The 10,233-nt window shown below is 35.3% G+C and overlaps 1 pseudogene; it reads right to left on the bottom strand.

Moving 5' to 3' along the window:
* Nucleotides 1-664: 664 nt before the first annotated feature.
* On the bottom strand, nucleotides 665-972 carry LOC112819722 (non-histone chromosomal protein HMG-14 pseudogene; annotated as a pseudogene).
* Between the last annotated feature and the right edge of the window lie 9,261 nt (nucleotides 973-10,233).

A 10,233-nucleotide genomic window follows, 5' to 3' on the forward strand; every position in this document is an offset into this window, starting at 1 on the left:
CCAGCTTAAAATTTGGAGGCAAATTTTCCTTAACAGTATATCAAGTACCAAGATCTTCAAATGCTGATACACTGTTACATTGTTAAGTTCCATTAATTCACAATTTACTATCATATACACTACATACTCAAATTCTCAATCTTGCACAGCACATTAACAGAGTTACTAGGAAAACTGGACTACCACTGCCAAGATGTTACAGAGTGCACAAGAATTCTGACCGGGAGAGCCAAGATCTAGGAGTGGTTTTCTTTAGGAAACAATTCTACCAAAAACAACATGGGAATAGAAGTAATTTAAAATATTCAAGACATAGTAAATGCATTACCAACTCCAAATTGCCATTTAGTATGCTTGGTATTCTAGGATATAAAAACTACCCCATCTATGGAATGTTGAGCTGACACCCAAGACAATCAAAGCCTCCACAATCAATATCCCACTATTTCCTGGTTGTACTAAAAAAATAAACAACCAGCAAATGATTTCACCTCTTAAAAAAAAGCATTTACACTTAAAAAATGGGATGGGGTGGGAGTCCCTCCTTCTTAAAAATGTTTCCAGAGCTACTAAAAAACTTGCATTTACAAAATAGTTGATAAAAATATTCCTCTGGATTGTTCAAGAAGGAAGACAGGGCCCACTGATAAGGCATGGTTTATGGTATTAATCAGACTTGGCTTCTTTCTCTCCTGCTTCATCCGAGGCTGGACTCTCCTCATTTTTAGTTTCTCCATTTTCCGCAGGTAAGTTTTCTTTCGTTTCTTGGTTAGCCACTTCAGCCTGTTTTCCCTTTGCGCCCCTTTTCCCCTTTGTTTGCACTTTTTTGTGTGAAGATTTATCCTTTCCTGCCTCCTTTTTTGGCTTCGTTTCCACTTTTGCAGGAGCAGGTTTAGCGGACAGCCTCGCCGACCGCCTCTTGGGCTCCTCCTTCGCCGCCCCCTCGGCGGAGCCGACCTTCCTCCTGGGCATCGTGGCGGCGGGCCGGGCGTGCCGGGTGCTTGTGGGCCGCAGCGCACCGAGAGCCTTCGCGAAGCCGGGCTGCCTGGCCGCTACCGCCCCTCCCGCCGCCCGAGCTGCGGCGACCCGCGGCGGGGGCGGTGGGAGAACTGGATCTATTGTTCTCCTTTCTTTTCTTAATAGTGTCTTACTTTCTGTGGACTCTCTCCTCTTCCTCACTCTGAATTGCTTTGTTTACAGAGGAAGCATTTCTGTGTCTCAGAGTCAAGAGTAAATAATTGATCTACAACTGGCCAATACTTTAATTTTCATTAGTTTATCAGATTTTTTTAGGGATTTACCATGTAACAAGGAGCTTTTAGGTAATGAGGCTACAAAGCCACCAGTCTCATAGAGCTTATATTTAAATGTATGATCTGTGTATCTGTACTTCTAGACTTATAGCGAGGGTTGGAAACGTGATTCACTCTAGGCAAATCAGAAAAGAAATCTGGTTCTTTACAAAACTACTTTATATTCTTGTTTCCTGAATTCCTGGGTAAGTGTTGAAATTTTTTTTTCCTTTTTTCTATTTTTTATCTCTTGGTTTTATTCAGTTTGCTCCAAGGACAAAATTAATTGTAACTGGGATCACAAATATTATTTTGATTGTCTCACAACCTGATCAGTAAAATCTAAAAAATGGAAAATGTTATACAAGTTGCAAGAGAATACTCTTGGAGTTCACGGACATAGCAAGTGGAAATAATATAAATGCAACAGGTGTTAACATTTAGAGCAGTACTTGTAACCTGCTCTTTTCTAGACAGTTCTGGGACCCTGTTGCAAATCCTCCATACATCACTGCTGATTTCCTTGAAAATTCTCACCCCTTACCCAGGAATTTATTTGTCAGTAATGAGATGCACTAATGGACCAGTCCCAAGTAAAGACTCTTTCTTATGAAATGAAACATACTGACATAAAATCTTAGGAGATGTTTGGAGATGCCCGGATCACTGGATGAAGGAAAAATACCCTCAGATGCACGTATATTTTTAAGCGTAATAAAATATCAAAAATGTTTCTTTTTATTTGTGATACTAAAAGCATATGTCTGGGAAATCAAGAGGGTATTCAGATGTTTCTTAAGTCTGTTCCTGAAGAAAGGGTCTTCCTTGAGTACTTCTTATCCCCATGGAATCTTTTATCATAATAAATATGGTAGAAAACCACCAGGTTTATCAAGGGGCACTTTTCATTGGTATAATGGAAAAAGCAATTTTTGTGAAGTGGGGAATGAGGATAATTTTATTTTAGGGAGAGAAAGCTTAAGTTATATTGGAAGGAGGGGTAAGATATTTAAATTTATGGTCTTACTGCGTTCAATTAAACAGGAGGCCTGAAATTCATTATTTACTAGAGAAAGAAATATAATACAACACTTAAAATATTTCTGAATTAATAGGTGGGCTTCCAAAGAATTGGTGAACCAGAATTATTATTTGTAGTGAAATTGCTATTAAAGATTGACATGCACAGTGGCATTTCTGTTGCATGACAATATTATTATTAAGAGGCCATGTATATAGATACAAAGGGAAATAAAAAATAAGATTAAAAACATTCTTTGCATAAGATTATATTTTTATTAATTAAGAATATAAGAAGGAATGCACACTGTCTTCCGCAACTTGGCAAGAAAATGGCCACTGACAACAACCAAACCATACTTCTCCAGCTTCTTACACGCACACTCACACTATACACACATGCATATGTCTGTATGTATACACACACACATACACCTCAAGTGCTTTTATTCAGTTCTAATTCAAAGTATACAAGTGAACGATTTTAACTGATCTGGCTTCAGTCAGTTGACAATCCCTTGTCCAAGGACTGGTACTCTGGAATAATAGGGAAATCCACAACAATTATGTGGGTGTGAGCTACCATGGGAACAGCTTCGAGAAGTAGAGCATGCTCTACAGATTACTGTGTAAACAACCATTTCTTTTTGGGATGTGCATCTCTGTACGTGTATCTTTCCACATATATATTAAGTATTTTGTGATAAATTTTGAGAACAGGATTACTATTTAAGAGGGAAAGAAAATATTTAAGGCTTTTGCCATATAGTCTCATTCGTACCTGTAGAAATTGGTTATTAATTTGATAACCTTGAAAAGTGAATTAGCTGAGATCTCACTAATACCACCTTAGAATATTTTAGTAGATGTTATGTACCTATCATGTTGTTTACATTAAAAATATACTATGAGTCAAGATACTTCATGTGGTGTATCCAATCATTAGTTATGTGATGACCAGGGACAGATCATTAATCTTAGTATAAGTTTCCAGTGAAAAAAATTTTGAATTGTATAATGCCTAGTTTTTGCCAGTGAATGAGCACTTAACATAAGAAAACCCAGGGGCACCTGGGTGGCGCAGTCATTAAGCATCTGCCTTCGGCTCAGGTCATGATCCCAGAGTCCTGGGATCAAGCCCCGCATCAGTCTCCCGGGTCCGCAGGAAACCTGCTTCTCCCTCTCCCTCTCCCCCTGCTTGTGTTCCTGCTCTCACTGTCTTTCTCTCTGTCAAGTAAGTAAAAAAACTTTAAAAAAAAAAAGAAAAGAAAAGAAAACCTGAATATGTTGAAGGAAACTCCTGAACAGTATATGAACGCAGTTATTTGTTTTCTAGAATTATCTACCTGTTATCTTTGAAGTGTCTCAAGAACTTTAATCTGATTATTCATTCAAAGATGAGTTCTTTTGTCTCAGCCTGCTCTTCACAAACAGATGTGGAAAATTACTTTTGTTATTTGCTACAGTTCCAGAGATGTTTTAAGGCTGAAACTTAAAAATCACATATATTCTGTAAGTGGCAAGAAGCCTTTATCATAAAGGAAATGCTTTGGTCTGACTGGCCATAAGCAGATTGAGAAGTAAGAAGAAATTAATAAATTAGGCAATAAGTGAGGTAAAGCTGGTATCTCAGCTGCAGATATTGGATAGGCATTATTTCATCATATGTCATACAAAGAATTAGGCAAGAAAATGAGTGATATTCATGACAAGGAGTCAAATACCTTGGGTAGTAGAAAAGAAAGCACCCCCTAATCCAGAGATGTAATTACTTTTCTAAGATAGATTCGCTTAATATTTTATATATTGAGTAACATTAAGTCATTAAACTATGCCACTGAGAATTATATGAAACACGGGAATCTGTATCAAAGCATTATTTGTGCATTGGAATAAACATCTTTTTTTCATTGAAGAACTTGACATGAATTTTATGAGTCTATCTTGACATGAGATGTACATAAGAATTTTTCTTTCAAAAACAATATATTTTGATCAAGCATGCACTAATGCCTCTGAATAATGAATATATCCTTGACTGTAAATCTTTTTTTTAAGATTTAATTTATTTATTTGAGAGAGAGAGAGAGAGATAGCACAAGTAGAGGGGAGGGGCAGAAGGAGAGGGAGAAGCAGACACCCCACTGAGCAGGGAGCCCAGTGTGGGGCTTAATGGGATCATGAACCGAGCCCAAGGCAAATGCTTAACTGACTGAGCCACCCAGGCTCCCCTCCTTGACTATAAATCTTAACATTTTTCTTTCCCTCTGCTTTCATTTGTGATGCTGTTTGCATATAGGCAATAAGTATTTGAATTAACATTGGTTGCATCTACTAAAAGAAAAAAAATACCAAAATATTGTCCTAAGATTATTGAAATATAAAAGCTTTATGACTTACTATTAAAATAATTTTTGTTCCTTAAATGAAAGAGAAACTTGTATGCTATATAAATAAGAATGTGCTTGATTAGAGACGGTCAGTGATTGGTACCACATAAAGTTACATTTCCTTCCAACAGGTTACTATGGCTGATAGTTTACATAAATGAGCAAATATTTCATGGGATGTTACTTGCATAGCTATCTTATGCTAATATATTTGCACGTCTTTGTAAGACTAATCATTAAGATTAATCACAATACATGTGGTGTTTCTTCAGTTTTCTTTGGTAAGAAACACCTGGTTCAAATTTCTGTTGTGTCCCAAATACCTTAATATACCATCTATGGATTTTGAATCAAAAATTTGCTGTGCATTACTCTAATTTACTGTTTGCTGGACTAGCAATATCAAATTACTAAACAATATAGTACTGAATTTTTCCTTCACTTTTTGAGGAAATCAAGTAATAATCTTTTACTCTTGTTTCCTTCATAATCTTGTAAGATTGTAGTTTATTTTCACACTTGACCTTTCTGAAAGATCTAGGAATTAACTTCTCATAACCCACCAATTATCAGAGTGCTGTGCATAGTTTGGTTTTATAAGCAAGAATGCATACCATGACATTTATATATCTTCAGGAAGAATGTACCAGTTAAGAAGTATGATCTAGTATGTCATTTCTAACAGTACCACTTGTTTTTTTAAGAGAAAACATATTTAGATTGTCATGCAGTTTCAAGTTTTCCAGTACATTATCATCATCAGACATGAAAGCTGTGGTTTAGAAATGTTTATTTTTCAGCCAAACAGAATCCAACTAAATGCAGATGTTTTATACTCCATAAAGTAATTTAGGGAATCACTTAGCAAACACATTTTCATCAATGTTACAATTCAAACCATTTCATGACAGTTGCATTTACAATTCAATGCCCATAAAAATAGCCTACCAAACCACAAATCATGGGTCTGCTAAGTAGTACCTGAATGTGCCCATTCACTTAATGTGCTCTGTGGATTGTTGGACTGCAGGACGCTGGGTACTCCTCTGTACTTCAGAAACTTGGAAAATAACAAGGTTATGATTGTTTGTGTTTGACTTTTTGTATTTTATTGAGAGTGGAAGAAAGACAAATTTGAGGGAAAGAAAAAGATGGAGGTGCCTAATCCACATGAAATAAACAGAAATATAACCAAAAAGATTAAAAAGAAAATCCAGTCTGTGTGGCCATCTTTTCAATAAGACTCTCCTAAGCTTTCCCCTGATCTCCCTCAGAACTGCCACCAAATAATCTCTTACATTTGCCCACAAAGACAGGTTATTCTTCCCAAACTCAGCCTTTACTCAAGTTTTTGGTATTACTTTACTCCATAAGTTATCATCTGCCCGTACTAGGACACCATAATTGTTAGAGGAAAGTGTCAGTGAAAGATATTCCCACAAGTACCTTCTTCTTGTGATGAACCAATCATATGATAAAAACACAAAGTAAATTAGACAGTCATAAACATATTTATTAAGTGCCATTGTTTGCATAACATTAAGTATTAAAAAAGAAATGCCATTTTGAAATGTCTCATATAGAATTAACGATTAACTTTGGGCAATGGTAAATTAGCTTTTCCCTGATAATAATAAAGTGTTCTAATTACTAAGTTATTATTTAAACCATACTTAGTACATGACATTCTACTGGCCACAAGAAATTAATGCTCCTCCACAAAGTGATTATCCAACTCTGGTGATAATAAGCAACACCAGGAGAACCAGATTTCTCCTTAAGATATGATTTATTCAATCTCACTTGATTCTGAGGGTCATGAAAGAAGCATTTTATGTACCTAAAACCCAGCCTATTAGCTTCAGTCACCAAATCACCCTACTATCTGTCCTGAACATCCTTTTTTTTTTTTCTGTAGCTATTTTCTTGTTGATTTGGGTTCCCTTAAGCCATACATAGAACTACATAGTATAAACCTGTCATAATTCTGCACTATATGTTATGCTGAGAGTTTCTGAAAAATTTCTCATGAAAATACTTCAATTTGTGCTTTCCATAAGATATTACCCTTCATCTCCAGTGGCTGAATTATTTGAAGCTGATGAGTCATATATTAGTTTTCAACTCCCCAAAGCACCTCCATTATGGGCAACTACTTCTGTACTGTCATTTAGTTTGTGAAATATGAAATGCTGCCATGTGGCTTCTTCTCAGAATACCTAAGAGAAGAAAATATAGATGCCAATTGCTTACTAGATAGAAATCTTAAAAGAATGAATTGATACTGTTCATGTTAAATTTCTCAAGAGTGAGCTTACTTAAACTTAGGCTTCGAAAAAAAAATTAGTTTTTGCAATCATTTATTAATACTGTGCTTTAAAATTCCCAAGCTTAGTTATTAGAAATAAAATGCACTTTTAAAATTTTCTACTTTTTTATTTTATAAACTAAATATAGGAAGAAATAAAATAATAAAGTCTAGAAAAAGAAAAAGATAGTAATAATGATAGTATAAACCTAGGAATAAAGTAAAAGTCAATTTATATTCTAGGCTAATGCTGTCTCGTCTGAATAAATTTATGTTATTTGATATTGATAATTGCTTGTATACTTTAATAGCCATAAAAATTTTCTCATTACCGCATTTCTTCTGCCTGATCAATTCTTAGGCCATTATTTGTGTTGATGTAGGTGAGAATGGAGAAAAGTATTAAAAGAGAGTCCAAAATGGAAATTCATTCACTTAAGCAAGTAAAGATCTGGCAGACCGTTACAAGAAAAGAAAAAAGAAATAGAGAAACAGGGCTCAGTTTGAGGAGAGAGCATGAAGGAAAGATTTGCAAGACCAAGAAGGAACTGTTGTGCCACGTGAGGTATTGTTAGCCAATGGGAAGACAGCATGAAGGAAGCCGCGTGGTTTCATAAATACAAATTTCCTTTATCCCATTTTTATATAATTCAAAAAGGATTTAAAGTGCTTCCCAGTAGATTTGAATGTTTAACAGGGTTTTTACTCAAATGTGACAGATTTTTAGCTGTTAGGTACATAAGTTTTATGCCCACTGCATACATTAGTACCGATCTGTTTTGGAATGCTGCAAGCACATAAGTAAGTATGTAATTAGGACAGAGCAGAGTGCTACCTTAGTACTGTGAGGATTTCATAGGTTATTGAAATCAATGGGTCTGTGGGGCACCTGGGTGGCTCAGTTGGTTAAGCGAAAGATTCTTGATCTCAGGGTTGTGGGATCTAGCCCTGCCCTGGGCACCCTGCTCAGTGGGGAGTCTGCTTGAGATTCTCTCTCTCCCTCTGCCCCTCTTCCCCACTCTCTCTCTCAAATAAATAAATAAATCTTTCTTTAAAAAAAAAAGAAACCAATGGGTCTGTGAATCTATATGGAGTTAAAAGCAATCCTGTTTTATTTTAGAAAATGGGTGGTTGTTATTTTAATAGGGCAAGAGGAGGAAAGAAGCATATCTGCGGAACAAAAAAATTTAAATTTCTTTGATTTCCTTTAAATAAGAATACTTTAAATGTCATGGATTTTGATTCTGTCTAAAAGAATATAACATTCTTCTGGAGAAAATAGACAAATTCAGACAGGTAAGGTTTTGTTTTTTGTTTTTTTGTTTTTGCTTTTCCGTTAGTGAGATGTTAAAAGAGAATTCATTGTTAATTGCTTTCCTGTAGAAATTTTGATATAATTAAATCTTTAGGAGTAAGTTATGTTTCGGGCACATTAAGATGATAAAATAAAAGGTTTCATAATCTTTGTACCTATAAATATGATACACATTAGGCTGAAATAACAGACCATCCTATAATTTCAGTGGCTTAAGACAAATAATCATATTTTTGTTCATGGTACTTGTCCATCACAGATCACTGGGTGGGGGCAAGGGGCAGGTTCTGCTCACTGCAGTCACTCAGGAGCCCAGGCTGTTGGAATTTTCATCATAGCAAATCCTTCCATGATTACCAAGGCAAGGAACGAAGACATGACAAATTTTGCTTTGGCTCTTAACACTTTTAACTCTATGTGACTGTTGTTATACCATTCATGTTTCAACTCATATTTGATTTCCAAAGCAAATCAAATGGCAGCACTTAATTTTAAAGGAGCTGGCAATTGAAATCCTACATAATACCCAGATGAGGGCAGAACCAGGAGTATTTGGTGAATTATATGAATTTATATATATATTTATATAAATATATATAAATTTAGGATATCTAAAAAATAAAGATGACTTTTCTGAAGAACTAAGTAATAACATGTAAAATATAAAGCTACAGGCCAAAGTCTGTATTCTACCAAGAAGGGGATTTTAATGAAGACCATAGAAAGGAAGTGAAAATTAAAGTTTCAAATGCCAGAAAAGGAAATCCCTTCTTTTCCTCCCATAAGACAAGTAATAACACCTCAATAACAATGCCCAAAGGGGCCCTCTATGCTGTGTAGATTCAAGCATTTGTGATATTAGTAATATTGTCAGGCCGTTAAAACTCAGCTTAGTAAGAAAAGACATTTATTTGTGAATACATGTGGTAACATGACTAAATTAAATTTTCCCTAGTGAGCAAATGACTGTTTCATTTTATTTTATATTCTCACCTTTATTTTTTGTCTGTTTCTAATTGAGGAATATCAAAGATTCCTCAAGAGTGACATAGTCTCATACTGATTCCTATTAAACCATGGTGATATTTTCAGCAGCGGTTTGTACACTATTCTTTTCTTTCATGACTTCTTCTTACCACACATGTTTACCTCAAATATTTCATTACATTGTCTTGTCCATATGACCTTATAAACAATATTTTCTCCTCCCCTTCTGCCTCTGTTGTTAAATATTTCCTCCCAGAAAGATCTTGGACAATCTGTCCACTCCATGTTGCTGTTGTCAATCGCTGCCATTATTCTTTCCTTTATTTCCTTGTTCTCATCTTAGTCCTTGGATTCTGACATATGCATTAATTTAAAACTCCTATGGTAGAAAATATGTTATCTAGAATTCTCTTCCTTATGTTTTGTTTTTTTGTTTGTTTGTTTGTTTTCTCCTACACCAATAGAGTAAGTGTGTATTTTTACTCTATGAAAGGACTGGTTTCCCAGCAGAGCCACCATGAGAATTTTCCCCTGGGAAATAAAACAAGCACCATGAGCTAATATATAGTAGAATGGGGCATCCCTAATATATTCCTAGACCTCAACTGGAAATGTCTTGAATAAGTCTTGATAGGGAATGTAAGGCATAATAACACCTGACTGCACATTCAATGTGTTTAGAAGTTTACTTCTTCTGTCAGTGTTCATTACATGGATTAGGAAAACATATGTAAAGGACATCATCCCTGATAATCATGGTTTTCTTGTATTGCCTGGACAGGAATTAACGCTAGTCTTGTGAAAAAAACTAAGTGTTGCTCAACTGGAGGGAAAGCTAACAAAGATAATAAGCTATTTCACTTTTCCATGGGAAAGCAAAAAGATAGTAGAGAGTTGCTCTATTATAGAAACAAAGAGCTG

Source organism: Callorhinus ursinus, unplaced genomic scaffold, assembly GCF_003265705.2.
Source record: "Callorhinus ursinus isolate GAN/ISIS: 27379988/994484 unplaced genomic scaffold, GSC_fseal_2.0 scaffold3, whole genome shotgun sequence".
Lineage (NCBI taxonomy): Eukaryota > Metazoa > Chordata > Mammalia > Carnivora > Otariidae > Callorhinus > Callorhinus ursinus.